Genomic DNA, 18,530 nt, shown 5'->3' with positions numbered 1-18,530 from the left:
TGCCTGTATCTCCGTGTTGTCACTAACATTACCCTTTTCCAATGTGAATACTAGTGAAAAGTATTCATTAAGCACTTCCCAAATGTCCTCAGATTCCACAGACAACTTTCCATGACTATTTTTGATTGGCCCTAATCTTACTTTCGTCATTCTTTTATTCCTGATATACCTATAAAAGGCCTTAGGGTTTTCCTTGATCCTATCGATTGACAACTTCTCATGTTCCCTCCTGGCTCTTCTTAGCACTCTCTTTACATCTTTTCTGGCTAACTTATAACTCTCAATCCACCTAAGTGAACCTTCCTCTTCCTCTTGACAACAGCTTGGCTCCCTCTCTCAACAACTACCTCCCTGCCTAATAGACATTTACTTATCAAGGACCCGCAGTAGCTGTTTCTTGAATAAGCTCCAAATTTCAAGAGTGTTCATCCCCCGTAGTTTCCTTCCCCATTTTATGCATCCTAAATCTTGCCTAATCGCATCACAATTGCCTTTTCCCCAGTTATGCCTCTTACCCTGTGGTATATACCTAGCCCTGCCCATTGCTATCGTAAACATAACCAATTGTTGTCACTATCGCCAAATGCTCACTTACCTCTAAATCCAACACCTGGCCGGGTTTATTCCCCAGTATCAAATCCAATTTGGCATCTCCTCTTATTGGCCTGTCTCCATAATATGTCAGAAGACCCTCCTGGACAAATTGAACAAAAACTGACCCATCTGAACTTCTTGAACTATAGTATTCCAGTCAATATTGGGGAAGTTAAAGTCCCCCATAACAACTACCGTTAATAACAAAGATGAGAATGATTTTTGCCATCCTTTCCTTGGCATCCCTGGGACAATTTGGAGACCTATAGAAAACTCCCAACAGGGTGACCTCTCCTTACCTGTTTCTAACCTCAGCCCAAACTACCTCAGTGGATGAGTCCTCAAACATTATTTCAGCTGCAGTAATACTATACTTGTTTAACAATGCCACACCCCTGTTTCTTTTACCATCTTCTCTGTTCTTACTGAAACATCTAAATCCCAGAATCTGCAACAACCATTCCTGTCCCTCCTCTAGCCATGTCTCTGAAATGGCCACAATCTCAGGTACCAACCCATGTTGCAGGTTCACCCACCTTATTCCAGATGCTCCTGGCATTGAAGTACACACATTTTAAACGAACATCCTGATTGCCAGTGCCCTCTCGCGACCTTGTAAACCTATCCCTGACCTCACTACCCTCAACCTCCTGTACACTGGAACTACATTTCTGGTTCCCATCCCCCTGCTGCATTAGTTTAAATCTCCCCGAAGAACGTTAGCAAATCTCCCTCCCAAGGTGAAGACCATCCTGTTTGTAGGATAAAGATCTAAATCTTAAAGCAAAGATCCAGTAAAAAGACCACGCTGCTACACCAATGCCCTATCCTCCCCTCCTCGTGATCACCATCTGCACCAAGTGTAACAGAGCCTGCTGTCTATCCAGCCACCCACAGTCTCACCCCGAGAGTGGAAGAGAGCCATCCTCATCTGCGAGGGACTGCCGATGATGATGATGTCAGTAATATACATCAGGAAATGCATGAAGTTCCCTGTGGAGCTTTACTACAAACTTCCTCCTGTCTGAAAATCATCTATTAACCAATGTTGTTCAGCATAACATTGTGGGCCAAAGGGCCTATTCCTGTGCTGTATTGTTCTATGAAACCACTACTCATGTTTCCTGTTAGTCAGCTGATTCCTATATTGTTCCTGTCTCTTTTACGCCAATACTTTGCTCACAAGCTTATGTGTAGAATTTTGTCTAATGCCTTTTTGACTACATCAACTACATTACCTTATCAAAAAACTCCAGCAAATTAATTAAACATGATCTGCCCTTAAAAATCTATACTGGCTTTCTTTAATTACTAGGCATTTGTACATAGAACTGCTAATTTTGTCGAAGTTTCCTTAAATCTGAAGTTAAGGTGACTGGTCTGTCTTTGGTGAGCTTATACACAAACCTTTACACTATTTTGTTTTGGACAAACATGTAATGTATATGGATATTAGTAGCTCAATTGGTTGGACATGTGATGTAGAGTAGTGCCAATAGTGTGGGTCCAATTCCTACACTGGCTGAGGCTATTATGAAAGATTCACATTCTCTCCTCATCTGAGGCATGGTGACCCTCAGGTTAAACCACCCCCTATGTAGTTGATGTAATCCAAAAGGCATTAGATAAAATTCTACACAATAGCTGGGGTCATGGAGTCCAGAACTAGAGGGCATAGGTTTAGGGTGAGAGGGGAAAGATATAAAAGAGACCTAAGGGGCAACTTTTTCATGCAGAGGGTGGTACAGGTATGGAATGAGCTGCCAGAGGATGTGGTGGAGGCTGGTACAATTGCAACATTTAAGAGGTATTTGGATGGGTATATGAATAGGAAGGGTTTGGAGGGATATAGGCCGGGTGCTGGCAGGTTGGACTAGATTGGGTTGGGATATCTGGACGGGTTGGACCAAAGGGTCTGTTTCCATGCTGTACATCTCTATGACTCTATGACTCTATAAGCTTGTGAGCAAAGTCATGGAGTAAAACAGACAGGAACAACATATATATGGAATTGGCTGACTAACAGGAAACATGTGTAGTGGTTACATAGAACAGTCATCTTTCTCTAATAAGCAAAGCAGCCCTGTGGTGACTTTACCTTTATATTTGTCATTTTTCAGTCCAAAGTCTAAAGAGGACTGAAAAATTATAGCCAGTGCCTCCACAATTTCCACTTCAATTTCTCTTATTTTCCTTGGATGCTTTTCATCTGGTCATGGTGTCACTTTAAATACAGACTGCCTCTTCAATACCTCTTCCATATCAGTTTTACATCATTTCAGTTTCTGAATTACCTCCTTTTCATTATGACCTGCTTAATGTCTGCATCCTTGATGAAGACAGTATATTTAATACCACAGCCATGACCCTTATGTCCATCTGTCAATCTGCTTTTAGGACCCTAATTGATCCCACTGCTCCTTTCATGACTCTTGTCTCATAAATATTCTCATTGTGACATGAATTTCCAATATGTTCACATTCTTGGAAAATAGCAATAACAAAATATCTGTGTTGTATGGAGCAGGATTTATAGTAATATATTTAGATGTTTTAAAATACATTCCTCCGGATTGTTTCTTGCATGCCCATAGGCACAGGTCCAGCAACGTTTGGAGAGTCACTAGTTCCCTGAGCATCTCTGTGCAATCAGGCTGTCAGTCAACAGCTTGTTCCAAATTAAAACAGACAAACCCAAATGAGATTTGTAACCTCCCAAGGAAGGTCCACCCAATATACAAGGTGATCGAAGGCTTGCTGAAAGTACCCATGAAATAAAGTTTAAAGAAAATCTGTCAATCCTGAATCTTTCAGAAATCTCCAAGCCCATTCTAAGTTCTCTTTTCTATTATCATTAAATAGGAATCAACTATTGGAGGTAAGTTTCATCTTCACTTCTTGGTGTAAACTATTGGAATGGATTAGAGCTTTTGCTTTCACTGATTACAGTGGAACTCAAAAAGAGGTTAGTTTGCTCCCAGGTCTTGAGCAGGTTGTGGTGAGCCATTCTGTTTGAACCTGCAGTCCATGTGGTCTCGGGACACGAAGGTCAGAAGTGGGGATGCTCACTGATGACTGCACAATGTTCAGCACCATTCATGACTCCTCAGATGCTGAGGGAGTCCATGCCCAAATGTAGCAAAATCTGGATCATATCCACGATTGGGCTGACAACTGGAAAATTATATTCATTCGATACAAGTGCTGGGCAAAGATGTCCTTCAACAAAAGAGAATTGAAACATCACCTCATGACATTTAATGGTATTACCATCATTGAATCAAACAATGTAGTGATAGGAACAATGTCAGCCAGGTGGACCTTATCTAATATGAGTTCCCTGATTGGGGCTGTTAATCTGCTCCAATCAGGGAACCCTGGCTGACAGGAGTGTCAGAGGTTCTGTTCACTCTGAGAGCTGGTCCTGAGGAAGCTGAATTAGTGTCAAGGAATTTCCATGTGTGAATAAAGGGTGACTTGGTGATGTAATACTGGCCTCTGTGGAGTTATCTATTTCACCCACATGAACAGGATTAGTCATGTGAGCAGCGTGGCTACAAGACCAGGTTAGAGGATAGGAATCCTGCTTTGAGTAATTTACCTCCTGTCTCCCTGAAGATTGTCCACTATATACAGGCCACGAGGCAGGAATGTGATTCAATACTTCCCATTTGCCTGGATAAGTGCAACACAACAATACTCAAGAAGCTTGACACCATTCTGGTCAAAGCAGCCTACTCGATTGGCACTACATTCACAAAAATTCAATCCCTTCATTACTGATGCTCTGAAGCAGCAGTGTGTACAATCTCTAAGACGCATTGTAGAAATTCATTGAGGCTACTTAGACATCACCTTCCAAACCCATGAGCACTACCATCTGAAAGGACAAGGAGAAACCTTTACTCTAAGTTTTCCTCCAAGCAATTCATCATCCTGACTTAAAAATATATCACTGTTCTTTCAGTTTCACTGGGATAAAATCCTGGAATTCCCTCCCTAACAGCATTTTTGGAGACCGACACCAAATGGACTGCAGTGATTCAGGAAAGCAGCTCACTACCACTTTCTCAAGGGTCAGTAGGAATGAGCAAGAGATGTTGGCCCAAATAGCAATGTGCATGTCTCATGAGCGAATGAATAAAACAAAACATTGCTGCTAGGAAGGGAATTCAGTGACTTTTACTGAGTGACAGCGAAAGAATGGTGCAGGACATGGTTGTGTTTCTGTACATCTGCTGCCCTTGACCTTCTAAGTGATAGAGGTCAAAAGTTTGGAACGTTTTGTTGAAAGACACTTGTAACGCAACTTGTAGATAATACACAATGCTGCCGCTGTGCATCGGTGCTGGAAGACGTGAAAGTTTAAGGTGGTAAATGGGACACTGTTCAATTGATCTTCTTTGCTAAGGATGTTGTCGAACTTCATGAGGATAAGGAGATGGTAACCTTTGAAGGCATCAAAGGGAAGACCAAAAGCTTTTTCCAGGAGGGGGAAAGTGACGATAAAGGTGCACAGAGGAACCTTGATTATCCAAACAAGATCAGCGGGCACTGTTTCATTCAAATAATTGATTATTCCGATAATCGATTTTACCTTAAACAAGGGAAGCCACACTGATTTAATGTTGTGCTCTACTGGAGAGTTTGTTTAAATCCATAACTTTAATGAGGCTGCTATTTAAACAAACTAATCTTTGCATTCTGCAAATTACAGGTTAAACTTGAGAAAGACTAAACCCTTACCATCACATAAATACGGTATACGAAGACAAGGTCCCAAACAGCTTCTATGCACGCAAGGGCATTTGTCAGTTTCTGGGAACTCAGGGTCGCGACAGAAAGACAGAAGCAATGCCTCATGCATGCGTTTAATTTCTCAGCCATTTTTCTCATGAATGGCCCAGTAAAGTGATGGCAATACTGTAAAACACTTGCTTTTGCAAAGAGCTGTGTAACTAACCCTTACCTAAAAAAAAATGCAGTCGCTGATGCTTGAAGTGCTTGTGTATCTTTGTTTTTGACAGCGTTTTCACACCTTCTTCAGTACAGGTAAATCGAATACACTTAGCTTTTTGCTGTAATGTTTTTGCCAGACCTTGAGATCTTCTTTGGATAATCCGAAATTCAAATGATTGTTATTCAGATAATCGAGTTTCCTCTGTATTGAGACTTTGTAGATAATGAAAATGGAAGGCTAAAGAAGGAAAGATGTCAGAGTATAGTAACAGTCAGGACCAAAATCCTCTGTGCAATTTGCTATCATGGAATATGTAACCATATTATATTATGGAACACTAATTTTGAAGAATTCAGGCTAATGTAACTCTGGTTAATACCTCCCAGTCCAGTAAGGTCAGGAAGACAGCCTATACAACAGCCAGCCATCTAGAACAGCAAAGTGGAGTCTCGCATATGCAGGGTAGTAAAGAATGTGTTTAGTATGCTTGCCTTTATTGGTCAGAGCATTGAGTATAACAGTTGGGAGGTCATGTTGCAGCTGTACAGGACATCAGTTAGGATAATTCTGGAATATTGTGTGCAATTCTGGTCTCCTTCCTATTGGAAGAATGTTGTGAAATTTGAAAGGGTTTAGAAAAGACTAACGAGGATGTTGCCAGGTTTGGAGGGTTTGAGCTATAGGAAGAGGCTGAATAAGCTGAGGCTAATTTCACTGGAGCGTCAGAGGCTTAGGGGTGACCATATAGAGGTTTAAAAAATTATGAAGGGCATGGATAGGGTAAATGGACAAGGTCTTTTCCTTGGGTTGGTAGTCCAGAACAAGATGGCATAGCTTTAGGGTGAGGGGGAAAGATTTAAAAGGGACCTAAGGTCAACGTTTTCATGCAAAGGATAGTGCATGAATGGAATGAACTGCCAGAGGAAGTAGTGAAGGCTGGTACGATTACAACATTTAAAAGGTATCTGGATGGGTATATGAATAGGAAGGGTTTAGAGGGATATGGGCCAAGTGTTGGCAAATGGGACTAGATTAATTTAGGATATCTGGTCGACATGGCTGAGTTGGACCAAAAGGTATGTTTCCATGCTGTACATCTCTATGACTCTATGACTCTAACAGCTGGAGAGTATAACACTGCAAAACATAAAGATGAAATAATTTCTTTCTTATTGGCTGATTAATTTGCATGTCATGATGATTACGAATTAAATCTACATAACACAATTGGTCATAAATGTTTACTGACAGATTATTTTGAATAACTTTAAAGAAAAACAATGAAAAAGGACAATCTTAGTTGTCCTTTCCCATCACAGTTTGATTTCAATCCACTCAACAGTTTGAAGGAAAATCACCTGACTACAGTACATTTTAAATCACAGAAGTGATATTATTCATTTTTAAAAATGGATTGGTGGCTTTGTTAAAATAATGCAGCAGATTTTTGCATGAACTGACCGATAGGTTTTGTTACAACTGTTTCAATATTTAGGTCTAGAAATCTCACTTTTCAGGCCCACCAACAGGATAATTAGTGACAGGTAGAAACACACACTATTCTCGACATTCTTTCCTACTAACCGGGAAATAATACCCACCACTGTGACATTCTGCATCAAGCTGCACAATTTATAAATTCAAATAAATCAACTTTAAACACTTTGTTTGGCAGGTCCCTACAGTATTTGTTCCATCCTTGTTTCCCAGCAGTGACCTTGGGAATAATTTTAGGGTTGTTTGTGAGATCTGGTGCAACCTCAAAGGTGAGTAAAATGTTTAAAAAAATTTTTAAAATCATTCATGGGATGAGGACATTGTTGGCAAGGCCATTATTTATTGCCCATTCCTAATTGCCCAGGGGACAGTTAAGTATCAACCAAATTGCTGTGGGTCTGGAGTCACATGTAGGCCAGACCAGGTAAAGATGGCAGTTTCCTTCCCTAAAGGACATTAGTGGCCCAGATGGGTTTTCCAACAATCAACAATGGATTCATGGTTGTCATTAGACTCTTAATTCTACATTTTTGCTGAATTCAAACCTGGGACCACAGAACATTTACCTGAGTCTCTGGATTAACAGCCCAACGATAATAACACTAGGCCATCACCTCCCCAAAATTGGGTGGAATGTAACACTGCTGTTGCGCCAAACATATCAACTCATATTTAAAATTAAGCTCTTCATTTTGTTTTTAATGTATTGATAAAATCTCGTATGACTTTATTCCACTAAGCAGTAAGCGAAAACAAGAACTTTAAACAGTATCAATGAAAATGAACAACTAAAGTTGTCCTTTTTTTGTCTTTAAACACTGTGAACTGCAAGGAAAATAAAACTTTTTTAAAAGCAGGATTTACCAGGATGACTGTATAATTTCACAGCAAGGATTTCACTACCTGACATGAATGCTGTTTCTTGTGGCTGTGGGTTCCTGCAATGGGTAGACAATCAGGAGCTGAGGAGTTATTTATAAGTGAAGCTGATTGTTTCTCAGCTAACTGAGCAGGTTGGAACTGGAAACAAGTTACAGAGAGAGGGAGAGAAAGGCACAGAAGTGTGTGCAGTTGTTCTCCTTCGCAGAAGCTGCCTGTTTTCTGCAGTAAAAAAATCAACTTAAACTTGAAGAAAACAAATTACCTTTACTGTAGCGATTGCTGTGTGCCATGACTTTTCAATGGATACATCAGAGAAATCTTCCAAGTGAATAAATTGCTCTGTACTTCTTACAAACCAATAGAAGCTTCCAGGAAAGACAACTGAACACCAAAGATCTGACTAGCCAAAAAAAGAATCATCTCAACATTGGATTCGGGAAGCAAAGATCACTGGACTGACTTTCCCATTTCTTCTGGCTCTGCTAATAATCGTTTTTTGTTATTTGTTTGTCTGTAGTGTGTGTGTGTCTTTATGTCTCTGTGTGTGTCTGTATGTCTGTGCACGTAAGTGGAAATTTATAAAGTGATCAGAGATTTAGTTTGTAGTATTGTATGTCAATGGTTTATATCTGTGCATGAGTATCTACAATCTAATTACTTGTAACAAATTATAATTCTTGTTTCATACAGAATACTTGTTTGTCCTTTCCATCAACCCCAGTTTGAAAGTTTGGTAAATTGGGGTAGTGTGCATACCTTAAAAATAAACTTTAACATTGCAGGGATTTGCAGGGCTCAGCATTAGATGCACTGCCCCAGTGGATCATAATGTTATCCAAATTAACCTAATCCAAGACCTACTAAAAACTATGGTGTGACACTAGAGAACAGACCATCAACTTTTGGTGACAAGAATAATGCAAATAGTAAATGGATTAACATATTTGCCTACACAGAAGACAAAGGAATTTCGAATTGGCTCATTCAAATGTTATTACTGATATTGTAGAGCATGATTTCAATGTCATTCATTCCACCACCACCATCATTCATCTCGTTGATGTTAGCGACAGTAACTGGACTTCACAAGAAGTCATTGTACATGAAGTTCTATGAGAGATTGTGTAAAATTCTTTGGCAACATAACTTATTTCCTTGCTGGATAAAGTTCAAACTCATGCAAGGCAAATAGAATCAGAATCCTGCATTTCTGAAGGGGATGTTCAGTCTATTTTAAAACAAATAACTATGGATGCTAGGGATCTGAGGAAAAAAATCAGAAATAGCTGGAGAAACTCAGCAGGTTTGGCATCATCTGTGGAGAGAGAGGAGAGTTAGCATTTCCAATCCAGTTTAGTTGAAGCATCAGTGAACTTGAAACATTAACTTTACTTTCTTTCCATAGATGCGACCAGACCTGCTGAGTTTCACCAGCAATTTCTATTTTTGTTCAGTTTATTTTGTCTGTCCAGGCTCAAAACAAAAAAGAGTGGAAGGAAGAAAGAAAGATTTGCATTTCTACAACATCTTACATACCACAGGACATACAGATGTGTTTTGCAATCAATGATTTCCTTTGTTTGTTGTCAGATAGGAGACCAAGGCAGATGAATTGCGCACAGAAATGTCTCATGTGTTAATGATCCAGCTCCATCTTATTTGCCTGATATTATTTGAGAGTTAAAAATTGGTCAGGCCACCAGGAAGAACATTCCAGCTCTGTTTAAATTTAATGTCATGATCCTTTATATCCACCTGAGGAGGCAGAAGGCTTTAGCATAGCATCTCATCTGAAAGATGGCACCTCTCATTGTTGGTTTTCCCACATGTACTTCAGTGGAAATGCTAGTTAAAATCTTGTACTGAAGTGAGTCTTTAACTCATTGCTAAATCTGAGGCGAGCTTCCTACCACCAGCTAGCACTATCCTGCAGGAGATTTCCTTCGTTCTTGTGAACAATAACGCTTCCCATGTACTTCTGAAGTAAATTAATTATCAAAGCATTTGACACAGGGAGAAGGGTATGTGTTCAGCAAGAAGGAAGTGAATGCTGGTGGAGAATGTATTCTTTGAAATTTTTTGTCATACTGGCCATTAAGGGTAGAAAGCTAGAACTTGCTTTGTGGAGTGGGTGGCTGAAATTAGAATATCCACTGTGAGTGCACAGACGTTTAATGCATTTGTATGAATTTCCTTTGTCTCTGCTTAATTGCACCATGATCCTGTTTACTTCGAATGGGTTAATGCCTCCATTAAAAATAGTGGACAGATGGGTTTCATATGAGAGCAGCAAATCATCCCTATACTAATTAAAGTGCAGCATAGAACATTTTGTGATCTGGGCATGAGTCCACAGTGCCGCATGGGGCATGTGCAACTCTGTCTCAGGCACAAAGGACGGGTTTCCTGGCAAAGGTAATGCACTAGATCAAACATCAGCTGAGTCTGGAGGAATAAAAAGACCATGTACAGCTGCCTGGTCTCGAGCCTGGGAAAGAGAGCTTTTGTGAAGGTGGTGATCATTTACATTTGCTCAAAATTGCTGTCAAAGAGAGTGTGTGGAGGGAAGAGTTCCAGGAGCTTTTTGTAAATTGTTTGGGTTTACATTGGCTGCCTTACACCCATCGGTTTCAAATCTGCTTTCAGAGTCATTCCGTTTGGGAAATGCGGTTTCCAACATCATTCGTTAAGGCATCTCATCGCAGGCTAAACAATGATGTCCCATTCCCAAATGATCTCAATCATTTTAGGAAAAGAGATGTGTGCAGTCCAACAAAGTTCCTTATATAAAAAATTATCTCAAGGATTTCCTAGTGCCAGGCTCCACACTGCTATGCGGTTTAATCTTATTTACAGCTTAATTCATTCTATAATTCCAGCTACCCAATGACTGCAGATAGATCCGTACCAACCAAAGTGGTTGGAGCTTTTGCTCAGATCCAGCGCTACCTGTGCTTGGGTATTTGGGTGCTGTGCCCCTTTAGTTTTGCACCTGCCAGAATGAATTCCAATTGGTGTGAGCCACCATCATGTTAGCAACCACTGTGATGTACAAGTTCTATCAAAAAGGGTCTGCAATCCTGAAACACTGTTTCACTTCTTCGGGACGAAATCGTGCTGCGATATTGGCAACAAATATACTGACATGTTTGGGTTAATGGCTTGTTTACTGTAAATGAGTTGGCACCTATGTTAAAGTAGCAGAGGAATTTCATCTGAATGCATCAATGAGTTTATTACTGATCCCACCCACTGCGACTTCAAGCCATTTATTTTGTATTCCACCTACTCAGCAAAAAAAAGTTGCAATACAAACACTGTGTCCCTTCAAGGCTAAGTGGCATGAATTTCATAGTTGATTTTTCACAATTTGCCGTTCAAAGTTGAATAATTCTTGAGTTCAATTGCTTAGTTAAAATGCAAACCTCCTGTTTGAGATCAGTTAACACTTTCTGGAATGGAATAGAACCAATGCATACAGAAGAGGGGTGCGATTATAAGTTCTTTACTGTTTGGATTTAGTTACAAGGAACACTGAATTTAGAAAAGCTAAAACTAATCTTCCAAATTCAATGAAGTGTTGCAGTCTTTCTAGATTAGCAACAGATGTGTCAGCAATCTCATCTACAAGTGCCCCATTAGAGTCAAACACCCTCAAAAGTGCTCAAACGCGACACAGAAAATGAATTTATGCTCATTTCTGTGACAGATCACTTACAGAACTATGCACCTCTAACATTCTGGTAAGAAACTGAAATAAAGAGCATTTTCCACTCCATGCACATCCAACACCAATCAACAAAGCAACAGATACATCGATTTGATGGCTTAGTACTATGTTACTGGGCTAGTAATGCAGAGGTCTGGATAGGTCTTGAAATGCGCTATACAAACACAAACATTTCTGATTTGCCCAGAGAAAGTTAATTTAAAAAGCACCTGGAAATTAACAATTAGTATCGGTAGATATGACCAAGGATCTGTCAGATTCTCATGTTAAAAAAGAAACAACTGATTTACTAATGTGCTTTAGAGTAGGAGAGCTGTCTCCCTTACTTGGTTTGACCTAATACCCAAGATTAGATTGCATGGAGTTAGGGATAATTTATTCACTTGGGTAGAGGATTGACTAACAGAAAACATAAGGTCAAGATAAATGGGTCTTTTTCTGGTTGGCAAGATGTAACTTGTGGGATACCATAGGATTCTGCCCTTGATAAAATGAGGTTATCTACTTTACTCAGGGGAAAACAAAGGCAACTTATTATTTAAATGGAGAGAAACTTTGGTGTATCAGTGCAGAGGGATCTGGATATCCTCATGCAGGAAGAGCAGATAATAAGGAAGATGAATGGAATTTTGGCATTTATTGCTGAACGAATAGAGTATAAAAGTAGAGAAGTGTTTCTGCAACTGTACAAGCCAATAGTGAGACCGCATCTGGAGTATTGCATACAATTGTGGTCCCCTTGTATTGAGGAAAGATGTAGTTATATTAGAGACAATTCAGAGGAGATTCAGTAGATGGATTCCAGAGATGAAGGGTTTGCCTTATGAAGAGAGATTGAGCAGTTGAGGCCTATACTCTCTGGAATTTAGAAAAATGAGTGGGGATCTAATCATGGGATATGAGAAACTGAAGGGAATTGACAAAGTAGATATAAAAAGGATGTTTCCAATTGTAGGGCAATTTAGAACAAGAGCTCATAATTTTAGGATAAACAGTGGGAGATTTAAATCAGAGGTAAGAAGAAATTACTTCTCTCAAAGTGTTGTGTACCTGTGGAACACATTACCCCACAGTAGGATAGATGCTGCGACGTTGAATATATTTATGAAGGTGAACAGATTTTTAATTAGTAATGGGTTAAAGGGTTATGGAGAGCAGATAGGAAGTGGAGTTGAGGCCAAGGATATATCAACCATTATCAAATTGAATGGCAGAGCAGACTCAATGGAATGAGTTAGGCAAATGTGAGGACTGCAGATGCTGGAGATTAGAGTCAAAAGTGTGGTGCTGGAAAAGCACAGCCGGTCAGGCAGCATCCGAGGAACAGGAAAATCGACATTTCAGGCAAAGGCCCTTCATCAGGAATGAGGCTGGGAGTCTTGGGGGTGGAGAGATAAATGGGAGGTGGGTGGGGCTGAGGGGAAGTCAGCTGAGAGTGCAATAGGTGGATGGAGGTGGGGGTAAAGGTGATAGGTCAGGGGGAGGGTGGAGCAGATAGGTGGGAAGGAAGATGGACAGATGGGACAGGTCATGAGGGCAGTGCTGAGCTGGAACTGGGTAAGATGGGGGGAGGGAAATGGGGAAAGTGTGAATTCCACATTGATGCCATGGGGTTGGAGGGTCCTGAGGCGGAAAATGAGGCATTCTTGCTCCAGGCGTCAGGTGGTAATGTAGTGGCAATGGAGAAGGCCCAGGACCTGCATGTCCTTGGTGGAGTGGGCGGGGGAGTTGAAGTGTTCGGCCATGGGGTGGTGGGGTTGATTGGTACGGGTGTCCTGGAGATGTTCTCTGAAACGCTCTGCGAGTAGGCATCCTGTCTCCCCAGTGTAAAGGAGACCGCATCGGGAGCAACGGATATAATAAATGACATGTGCGGAGGTGCAGGTGAAATTTTGATGGATGCGGAACGCTCCTTCGGGGCCTTGGATAGAGGTGAGGGGGGAGGTGTGGGCACAGGTTTTGCAATTTCTACGGTGGCAGGAGAATGTTCCAGGAGGGGAGGGAGGGTTGTTAGGGGGTGTGGGCCTGACGAGGTAGTTGCGGATGGAACGGTCTTTACAGAAAGTGGATAGGGGTGGGGAGGGAAATATATCTCTGGGTGGCAGGGCCCGTTTATAGGTGGCGGAAATTGCGGAGGATGATGTGATGTATATGGAAGTTGGTGGGATGGAAGGTGAGGACCAGGGGGTTTCTCCTCCCACCCTGCCTCCTGCAAAAATGCTATCCCTTAGTCCCAATTCCTCCGCCTCCGCCGCATCTGTTCCCAGGAAGACCAGTTGCACCAAAGAACACACTAGATGGCTTCCTTCTTTTAACCGCAATTTCTCCTCCCACATGGTTGATGCCCTCCAGCTCATCTTATCCAACTCCCGCTCCTCCGCCTTTGAACTCCATCCCTCCAACTGCAACAAGGACAGAAACCCCCTGGTCCTCACCTACCACCCCACCAACTTCCGTACACATCGCATCATTCTCCGCCATCTACAAACGGACCCCACCCCATTCGCTTTCGATAAAGACCATTCCCTTCATGACTTCCTCATCAGGTCCATGCCCTCCACCAACCCACCCTCCCCTCCTGGCACCTTCCCCAGCCACCGCAAGAATTGCAAAACCTGCACCCACACTTCCCCCCTCACCTCGGTCCAAGGCACCAAAGGAGCCTTCCACATCCATCAAAAGTTCGCATGCACTTCCACACATGTCATTTATTGTATCCGTTGCTCCCGATGCTGTCTCCTTTACATTGGGGAGACAGGACGCCTACTCGCAGAGCGCTTCAGAGAACATCTCCAGGATGCCTACACCAACAAACCCCACCGCCAAACACTTCAACTCCCCTGCCACTCCACCAAGAACATGCAGGTCCTGGACCTCCTCCATCACCACTCCCTTACCAACTGACGCCTGGAGGAAAAACGCCTCATTTTCTGCCCTGGGACCCTCCAACCACATGGTATCAATGTGGATTTCAGCACTTTCCTCATTCCTTCCACCACCTTATCCCAGTTCCAACCTTCCAGCTCAGCACTGTCCTCATGATCTGTCCCATCTGTTCATCTTCCTTCCCACTTATCTGCACCATCCTCCCCTCCGACCTATCACCTTCACCCCCACCGCCATCCACCTTTTCCCCAGCCCCAGCCCTCCTCCCATTTATCTCTCTAGCCCCGAGGCTCCCAGCCTCATTCCTGATAAAGGGCTTTTGCCCAAAGTGTTGATTTTCCTGCTCTTTGGATGCTGCCTGACCTGCTGTGCTTTTCCAGCACTTCACTCAATGGGATGAATTGTTGAATCCTGCTCTGAATTCTTATGCACTTATATTCTTATATGTGACACCAGTCTTAAATAAACATGGCTAACTGTTAACTACTGTCAGAAGTGAGCCATCAAGCAATTTAGTTATATCAAGGAATGAACAATATATGCCAGCCTTACTAGTCACATTCAATAATAGTAAAGAGGAACACCATCATTTTGATGCTTCCATTACATCATGTGAAAAACTGGATACATCCTTGCCACCATTTTTCTAGATGGGGCCAGATTTGACCAAAAACTGATGCAACTCAAAATTGCCCAGCTTAGGTAATTTCAGTTTCAGCTCATGTTGATGATAACATCATTCCATTTATTAAGAAAAAACTGATAGCAAGAAGTTTTCCTCTAGTCTGTCCTGTAGTCTTTTGTGTGAAACCTGACCATTTTGTCACTACTTGAACTTGTGGTACAAAAAACAAGTAATATTTGAGTAATCACTGTATCAAGGTGGCATGGTGCCTCAGTGGTTAGCACTGCTGCTGCGCAGCGCCAGGGAACCAGGTTCGATTCCAGCCTTGGGCGATTGTCTGCATGGAATCTGCACATTCTTGCCGTGTCTGTGTGGGTTTCCTGAGGGTGCTCAGATTCCTCTCACAGTCCAAAGATGTACAGGTTATGTGAATTGGTCATGCTAAATTGCCCATAGTGTTCATGGATGTGTAGGTTAGGGGCATTAGTCAGGGGAAATGTAGAGTAATAGGGTAAGGGAATGGGTCTGGGTCTTCAGAGGGCCGGTGTGGACTTGTTGAGCCAAATGGTCTGTTTCCACACTGTACTGGTTCTGAATCCTGGCAGTTAATTTTTCACAGAATATCTAAGAAAAACAAGTTCCCACCAGTGGTGGAATGCATGTTTCTCTTGCAATTAGTGTTTAACTGGAAATGGAGTTATGTACTTGGTATTACTCATCAAGCAATTTATGTGAAAATAAGCTATTTACAAGCTGACAATGTATTATTTACTCACAGAAACTTAAGTACACTTTTAATGTACATATTTAAGAAGAATCCCAATAATAACCATTTAAAGGTTTTTTACATTCAATCTCAATTATTTATATGGCAATGGGAAACTTCTGTACAATTAACATTTGTAGTTAGTATTCAGTACAATTTGATGGTGAGTGCTCAGAGATGCGAGAGCCATCAAAAGTAGGAGAGGGACTTGAAAGTATTCAGTACTGAGCCTCTGAGAGGCTCAGATATAACTTAGCACAATTGTCAGCCCAAGCTTGGATGCTGTCCAGGTACTTGCTGTTTAATGGATAAGAGCTGCTTTGTTGTAAGAGGAGTTGCGAATGGAACCAAATGCTGCGGAATCATCAGTGAGCAACTTTTCTTGGCCCGTTGTAAATAAATCTGCAGGTCCCCCCATTTCCAAGGAGAAAGCACTGCCTGAGGGGGCCTCCAGCTGGATTAACTGACCTGAGTACAAGCAGTTTTAAATCAAACAGAGGAAATTTACAGATTACATTGGAGTGACAAGTTCCAATTTTCTGATACAGCAATCTTGCAGGGCAACTTTGTGCAGTTACATGTGGTCAGACCTACTAATTCTGTGCAAAGCTTTCTGAACCTAGGTTTGGTTGCATAGATCCGACATAATTCGGTGGGGTAAATGTTCTTCGGTAGGAGAGCAGGCAAATTATTACTTGTGGTGTTACTATGAAAGATCAGGTGTGAAATAATTGCACAGGGGCTGGTGTCCCATCACCAATTCACCCTTTATTCACATGTGCACAGTTCATGGACTTTGACCAGCCAGCTCAGAGTCAGTCCCTAGAATGAGGAGACTCTTTGAATCTCTGTTTATTTTTCTTAATATATTTTATTAAACAAATTATAAAACACAGTTTACAAAAAACAGTTAACATTTACAGCTGTACAAAACAGCAATTTTACAAGGGAGAGGAGCAGCAAAGCCAGGCCTCAAACCCTACCATTCAACCAGTTTACAGGGAGAGGTGAACAAACCTTAAATCCCAGTTCCACATATAAAAGACAGCGACAATGACATTTGTACATGAGACAATACTCTTGCATACAAAAGTGCAGACAATACAGACCCAGCAAGCCCCAGTCCCTCCCACCTTCCGACCACTCTAAGGCAGCCTGCCCCTACCCACCTTCCGGCTCTCGATCCACCCCATGCCCCTTCCAGTTCTCGGTCCGCCCTGACACACTTTTCGACCACCTCTGGGGCAGCCCGCCCTGGTACCTGCCTGGGGTGACAGTGCTGAGGACAGCTACCCACCTTCTGGCTCTCGGTCTGCCCCTACATACCATTGGGCTCTCACCCACCCCGATGCGCCGTCCGGCCAGTGAGCTATCCTGGCACACCTTCCGATCACCTCTAGGACAGCCCGTCCTGATCACCCCTTCTCGGGACGACAGCGCTCAGAACGGCCTACCCACCATCTGGCTCTCGGGGGAACTGGCATCAGGGTGGCCTACCCACCCTCCGGCTCTCAGGGTGACAGCTTTCAGGATGACCCATGAGCCTCCCAGCTCACAGTAAGGCCTGCCAGACCCAGGGACACACAAGACAGTGCAAGTGATAGACCCAACAAACAACAATACAGTTGATTACCAAAAAAAAATCCTTTCTGGTACACAGTCCAAATAGAGTCTTCAAAATATAGAGTCCATCCCAGAAATGGAGTCCACTCCAGTTTTTGAGGTGCATTGTCCAAAATGGAGTCCACACCAAACTGCAGAGTCCCCTCCTGAATGCAGCAAATACACACCCTACAGCACACAGGTGTTCAGTCTCCATGGAGTCCTGACCCAGCCTTGGAAAACCAGGTGTTCAGTCTCAATGGAGTCCTAACCCCAGCCTTGGAAAACCAGGCCCACTTACAGGAACAGTACATTGTACAGGTGCAGGTGCAGTTAACTCACAGGGGTTTGGTCCACTCCTGAAGGAAAGGTCTTTTCCCAAACTCCAGGATACAGCAAGTGCTCACCTCCCAGCACACACAGGTGTTCAATCTTCAGAGGCCCAGTCCCAGGGCTAGGCCTCCCCACAGGAACAGCTCCTCTGGTAAAATGTATGTCTTCCACAAGGGCTCAGTCCAAACACCAAAAACAGTGAAGACACATACAAAAAACAAAGGAAACTAGAGTCCAAGGGCTAAGCCTTACCACAAAATTAACATTGTCCTTTTCTCAAAAAGGAAAAAGAGTAACACACAGGCTGTAACCAGCCAGTGAAACAACAATCCCCTGATGAGAACTGATTTACACCTGAAACATATTATGTGCATCAGGAGTTTAACAATCAGTCCTCACTAAAAGGAATATCAGTTAACAAACTGGCTAAATAATTCAGCCAGTTCAGGAATCAGGTTTCCCCCTCCAAACCAAAAGAGAAGCAGGAACACAATGACTGTACTACCAGCCAGCACAGAGTCAGTCCCCTAAACTGAGGAGGCTCTGAATCTCCTGTTTATTTTTTTTTGTCAGGAACGAATAAAATTTAGTGAAGTCTGTTTCAAACAGCATGGTATACAAAGCAAGCGAAAAAGTGATAATAAGTGTCAGATTT

Source organism: Chiloscyllium plagiosum, unplaced genomic scaffold (genome assembly GCF_037043375.1).
Source record: "Chiloscyllium plagiosum isolate Xiang-an unplaced genomic scaffold, Cpla_swu_hap1 HiC_scaffold_28, whole genome shotgun sequence".
In the NCBI taxonomy this organism is placed as follows: domain Eukaryota; kingdom Metazoa; phylum Chordata; class Chondrichthyes; order Orectolobiformes; family Hemiscylliidae; genus Chiloscyllium; species Chiloscyllium plagiosum.
Note: the sequence above shows the minus strand (reverse complement) of the source record.